Genomic DNA, 6,968 nt, shown 5'->3' with positions numbered 1-6,968 from the left:
AGAAATTGTTCAAGGACAAACAATCTCCCAACTGGCTTGGAACTGGGAGCAAGAGGCTGGTCCTCAAAAATCTCTCTCTCCAACTCAGATGACAGATCAGCCACAACCACCCCAGGTTGAAGAATGGAGGATGGAGGTTCGGGAGGGGACACTGGATCAAAGCTACGGGATAATGCATCAGCCTTAACATTTTTTGATCCCGGGCGAAAAGTAATGGAAAATTTAAACCGAGAAAAAAAAAGCGACCACTGGGCCTGCCTGGCGGTCAATCTTTTGGCAGACTCGATGTAAGCTAGGTTTTTATGGTCAGTGACCACAGTAAAAGGATGAATCGCCCCCTCCAAAAAATGCCTCCACTCTTCAAAAGCCAACTTGACGGCAAGAGGTTCTTTGTTGCCCACATCATAATTTCTCTCTGCTGAAAAGAACTTTTTGGAAAATAAGGCACACGGTTTGAGGTTAGTCAGAGTGGCGGGTCCCTGAGACAACACTGTCCCCACCCCCACCTCAGAAGCGTCAACCTCAACCACAAAGGTTTCAGACGGATTCGGTTGAACTAATACCGGGGTGGTCATAAAACACTTTTTCAACGCCAAAAAAGATTCTACGGTGGACAATGACCAGTTCTTTACATCCGCACTCTTTAACATGAGATCAGTAAGAGGCTTAACTACCTGCAAAAAACCCTTGATGAACTTTCGATAGTAGTTTGCAAACCCCAAGAAGCGTTGCAAATAGTGATGAGCGAGTATACTCGTTGCTCGGGTTTTCCCGAGCACGCTCGGATGGTCTCCGAGTATTTGTGATTGCTCGGAGATTTAGTTTTTTGCTGATGCAGCTGCATGATTTATGGCTGCTAGCCAGCCTGAGTTCATGTGGGGGTTGCCTGGTTGCTAGGGAATCCCCAACATGTAATAAAGCTCTTTAGTAGCCGCAAATCATGCAGCTGCAGCAAGGAAAACTAAATCTCCGAGCAGTCACAAATACTCGGAGACCACCCGAGCATGCTCGGGAAATCCGGAGCAACGAGTATACTCGCTCATCACTAGTTGCAAACCCTTCAAGTCAAGTTGAACCCAATCACTAATAGCCTGCACCTTCTTGGGATCCATGCGAAAGCCCTCATTGGAAACAATCAAACCAAAAATGATAACTCCCGTACAAAAAATTAACATTTTTCAAATTTTGCAAAAAATGGTAATTAGACCTACCGGTAATTGTATTTCCAGGAATCCATCCTGACAGCACCATGGAGGACGTCCTTCTTATCCATAGTGGGACAGGAAACCACGAGAGTTTAAAAGGACCCTCCCCCTACCACCCTTCAGGGATTTTCCAAAGTAACACCTCTGGATGGATGCAAAAAGAGAATTTTATTTGAACATAACAATCATTATACAAATGTTACTTCACATAAGTATGCAGCGTATTTGTAATAGGGAGGGAACTAACAGTGCTGTCAGGATGGATTCCTGGAAATACAATTACCGGTAGGTCTAATTACCGTTTTCCAGGTCATCACCTGACAGCACCATCGAGAAGTACCAAAGGAGATTTTCAGTCCTAGGGTGGGACTACTGCATGAGGCACCTTCCTGCCAAAGGCTAGCTGAGATGACACTATGTCTAGTTTATAATGTTTGGAAAAGGTACTGAGACTAGACCAGAATGCAGCCCCGCATATCTGATCTGCCGAAGCACCCCTTTTCTCTGCCCATGAAGCGGCTATAGCCCTGGATGACCTTTAAGGCTGCCTGGGGGACTCTTTCTCTGTGCCTGATAAGCTAGGCTAATGGTGGACCTAATCCATCTTACAATGGTAGATTTCAATGCTTTTCTCCCTTTATTAGGACCTCTAAAAAGGATAAACAGATTACTATCCTGTCTCCAGGCCCTGGTTGCCTCCAAGTACTTAAGTACGGTCTCCCTAACATCCAAGTTATGGTAAAATTTCTCCTTCTGGTTTTTGGGAAACTGACAAAATGATGGAAGCACTACGTCCTGATTCATATTTGAATCTGAGACCACCTTAGGAAGAAAGACTAGTCTTAAAATTCGATCCAGGATATCATCAAATATTTGCAGATAGGGGTTCTGAGTGGACAGGCCCTGAAGTTCACCCAGTCTTTTAGCCAATGTAATGGCTACTAGGAAGGCTGTTTTGAGGGAAAGATTAGCAATATCTATATCTTCTGCTAGATCAAAAGGATTTTTGCACAACTCATTAAGGACCAGGTTAAGATCCCAAGGGGAAGCAGTTTTTTTTATTAAGGGTCTTAGCCTCAGAACCGCCCTGGAAAAACGAGCTATCCAGGGGTGGGAGGCTAGGGAAGAATCATAGAATACGCTGAGGGCTGCCACTTGCACTCTCAGAGTACTCGGTTTAAGACCTTTCTTAAATCCCTGCTGCAAAAAAAATCAAGAATTTTGGGAATATCAGGATGGTCAAAATCAACCGTTGTGTCTCCACAAAAACTCCAGAATTTTTTCCAAATTTTTAAATAAATAGCAGAAGTTACTGGCTTCCTACTTGATTGGATGATGGAGATGACCTCTTCTGATAACCCCTTTGCTTTCAGGATCTGGCGTTCAGGATCCAAGCCGCTAATTGGAGGCTGTCTGGGTTCTGATGAAGAATAGGACCCTGAGGGAGTAAATCTCTTCTTTTCGGAAGGAGAAAAGGTTCTTCTACTGCCAACTTTTTTAGTAAGGGGAACCAGCTCCTTCTGGGCCAGAAAGGAACCACTAGAATGATCTGAGCTCTTTCCTCGTATATCTGTCTGAGGATTCTTGGGATTAATGCAAGAGGGGGGAAAGCATATAACAGACCCCTGCTCCATGATTGAGAGAGAGAATCTATACCCGCCGGATGTTCCCACGGGTTCAGTGAATAAAAGGTTTCAACCTTCGTGTTCGGTCTGACGGTGAATAAGTCCACCTCCGGTGTTCCCCAGCGTTGGCATAGTTCACTGCAAACTTCGCTGTTTAGCTCCCACTCTGTAGCTGACAGCTTCTTTCTGCTCAGAAAATCCGCAACCTGATTCTTCGAAACCTCCAGATGCACAGCTGAACTTAAGAGCACTGATCTTTCTGCCCAATTGAAGATCTGATCCGCTAGATGTTGTAATTTTGGATGTCTTGGACCACCCTGACGCCGAAGAAAGGCTACCGTCATCGTGTTGTCTGACAGCACCTTCAGGTGTTTGTTCTTTAGTAGAACTTGTGCTGAATACAGGACCTTCCAAACTGAGTGTTGTTCTCTGTGATTTGAGGAATTCTTGCTGTCTTCTGAATTCCACTGTCCCTGAGTTTCTTCCGAGGACTTGACCACCCCAACCTTGTTGCCTTGCGTCTGTGGTCACCATAACTGCTTGAGACTGGATCCACGGAACACCGACATGGAGATTTCTGGGAACAATCCACCAGCGTAGGGATCGTCTGACTTGATGGGATAGATGGAACTCCCTGTCCAGTGAGGCTTGCCTTCTGTCCCAGAAAGCGAGAACTGCCCTCTGTAACCGACGAGAATGAAACTGGCTCCAGTTGACACAAGGAATGCAGGCTGTCATTAATCCGAGGATCTTCATTGCATCCCTGATGGAGACTCAGCTTCTTAAAAAATGGCGAATTCTTTTTGTTAAATCGGTCCGTTTCTCATCTGGAAGAAAAGATTATCTGACATTTTAGTCTAGGATAACTCCCAGAAACTTTATTCTTGGTTTGAGCATCAGGTCTGACTTTGACCAGTTCACCACCCGAAGAAGCCTAAGTGAAACGCGCATAGGGGCTGGCAATCCTCACGTCCACACCACGACTGACATGGGTAAGGTCCAGTCCTATACATTTTTTGTGACAGCTACTTTCACATAGGTTCCCAGATGGACTAAATAAGCGTTTTTTCACTTTTGGTATACTTATCTCGCGCTCTGAACCTTGGACCTTAAGTCGTATAACCTTATGGTGTGGTACGTGATCTTATTACCTGTACCCTTCACATGAGTAACCCTATATGTACTGTAGATTTTTACTAGTTGTTTTTTTTATTGTATATATCATGTCACTATCTAATAAATGCTTGAAATAATTTTATTGATCTATTTGGCAGCGTTTTGACTCCTTTTTTCCTAATTGTTTACACTATTAGGAAATTGTCTAAATAGGGTGCTATCGTGATGTCTCGATTTCTCAGATAAGCCACTATTTCTAGGACAAGCATTGTAAAAACTCTGGGCGCTGTCGCCCAACCGAATGGGAGGCAACGAAATTGGTAATGGTAGACTTTCCCTTCTTTTTTCACCGCAAAACTGAGGTATTTTTGGTGATCTGTGAAGATTGGTACGTGATAATATGCACTCTTTAAGTCTAAAGTGCACATTACCACGTCTTTTCCTAACAGGGGAATTGTAGAGCGTATAGATTCCATTTTGAACCTTTTGTATTCTAGCCATTTGTTTAGGGTCTTGAGGTTTATTATAGTTCTGCATTCCGCGAAGGCTTCTTTATAGAGAAGAGGCCCGAGTAATGACCCCTTCCTATCTCATGAAGAGGAACTGGGGCTATTGCTGCCATCCGCAGAAGATCCTGGATATCCAACCACATCGGGGAGACTGAAGAGAGATGGACCTTGAACACAAAAAAATTTTCTGGGGGAAGGGAGTCGAATTCTATTCTCTACCCTTGAGAGAACCTGGAGAACCCAAGGACTTCTGGTAATCTTTCCCCATTCTATCCGGAAGTTCGACAGCCGCCCCCTATTCTGATGCCGTCATTTCCTTCGAGGGACCTGAATCCCTATTTTTGTTCCTATTTTCTCCCCCTTTTTGATAGCTCCATCTCCCCTGCTTTCCCTTACCCCTATAGTCTGATCTTTGACTATAATAGGGCCTGCGAAAGGGCTGATACTTTCTAAGTTTTTCCTCTGGAAACCCCTTTTTTCATCTGAAGCTTTTTCCAGAATATCATCAAGAATGGGTCCAAAGACTCTACCCCCTAATAAAGGGATGGAGCACAGCTTATTTTTAAAATGAACATCACCTGACCAGTTCTTCAGCCATATAGCCCTCCTGGCTGCATTTGATAAAGACTGGCCTCTAGCTGTGAGCCTAACTCTGCAGTAGCATCTGCTAGAAAGCCGGTTGCTAATTTTAGTAGAGGAATTGCTTTAATAATGGTCTCACTAGGGGTTCTAGCTGACAATTGATCTTTCAAGTCATCTACCCACAAATACATAGCCCGCGCCACAGATGTTGCCGCTATATTTGTGCGTTTTACCGCCATTGAGCTTTCCCAGGCTCTCTTTAAGAGCCCATCCGCCTTGCGATCCATCGGCTCATTTAAGTTAGAGGAGTCCTCAAATGGAATGGCAGTTCTCTTAGAAACTTTTGCAAGAGGAATGTCAAATTTGGGGATATCCTCCCAGTCCTAGACTTCTTCATGATTGAAAGGGAGGCAGAGTCTGAAGTCTCTATGAATTGATAACCTCCTTTCCGCTTCTTCCCATTCTTCTAAAATCATAGAACGAATATGGGCATTAACGGGAAAGACTTTTGAGGTCTGAGAACATAGCCCCCCAAACATTTCGTCCTGAACCGGTCGGAGTAGATGCGGGTTCCTCAATCATTAGACGAAAACAAATATTTCTTCCCTCTCTCTGGAGGATCTCTGCTTAACTCTTCCTCCTCCAGATCTGATTCAAAAGAGCTGTCCTCGGACGACAGATCCGATTCTCTCTGCCTTTTCTTGGATCTCTGTGGATCCTGGGGGTCAGACTGGATGGGCTGGGGAAATGTTAAGCCAGATATTGAGGCCTGTACCTCCTCCCTGAAAATGGCCCTCATATTCGTCATTAGAGAGGCCTGTTCTTCTCCCACAATATGACTGGTGCATGACTCGCAGAGAGACTTCTGCCAGGAGTCCTTAAGTCTTATGGCACAAATGGGACATTTCCTGCACTTCCTGGATTTCTTAGCCACCACAGAAGCCTATAACACACAATAAATATAAAAAAAGTTGCATGGGTCTACACGCTTGACTGAAGATCTGAGGGAGCAGGCCCCTGCCCGGGACTCACATGCACCTGGGCCTCCTGCAGTATCTCGGGTTTCGGATTATCTTCCATACCGCCGGATAAGTCCCCCATAGCCCACACATACGTTTATACTGTTGTTGCCCTGTCTCGGACCTCCTGACGCTCAGGGAGTAGGAGGAGAGAAGACGCTGCCCCATGCTGCTGGCTGCGACCCGGAAGTGACGTGCGCGGCAGCCGCGACCCGGAAGTGACTCACGCAGGAGCGCGATCCGGAAGCGAGCACCCGCCGTTCTCCCAGACTGCAGACACACCGATCCCCACTCCGAGATGACCTGCGGCACTACCCCCGGATCCGCTTGCGAAGGATGTACCAAGCAGAGGCGTTCAATGGCAGGTACATTGGGGTCTTGCGCCAAGGGTCGAGAGCCCCCCCAGAGGAAGCGACCCTGAACCAGGAGCAGCGCTACACTGGTGCTGCTGTGGAACCCTATAACTCGGGTGTCAGCGCGGCAGAGTCCTCTAGTGGGAAGGAAGAGGCCGAGCCCCCCGATCCTCACTCTCTGCACGGGACATATGGACGAACTCTCATCGCTCCCATCCACAGTGGGACAGGAAAAACACTGAAGGGTGGTAGGGGGAGGGTCCTTTTAAACTCTTGTGGTTTCCTGTCCCACGATGAATAAGAAGGACGTCCTCCATGGTGCTGTCAGGTTGTAACCTGGAAAGTTGGTTTTCCCTGAATCTCTGAAGGACAGTACGCAAATAGTGTAAATGGGTTTCACTGTCAGGGGAGTAAAGCAAGAGATCGTTCAAGTAAATAACCACAAAGCGACCGATCAGATCAGCAAACACAACATTAACAACATTTTGAAAAATGGCCGGGGCGTTTGTTAGCCTGAAGGGCATAAACAGATTCTCAAAAAGAACTTCTCACATGAGAA

The sequence above is a fragment of the Ranitomeya imitator genome, chromosome 3 (genome assembly GCF_032444005.1).
Source record: "Ranitomeya imitator isolate aRanImi1 chromosome 3, aRanImi1.pri, whole genome shotgun sequence".
NCBI classification, from domain to species: Eukaryota; Metazoa; Chordata; class Amphibia; order Anura; family Dendrobatidae; genus Ranitomeya; species Ranitomeya imitator.
Note: the sequence above shows the minus strand (reverse complement) of the source record.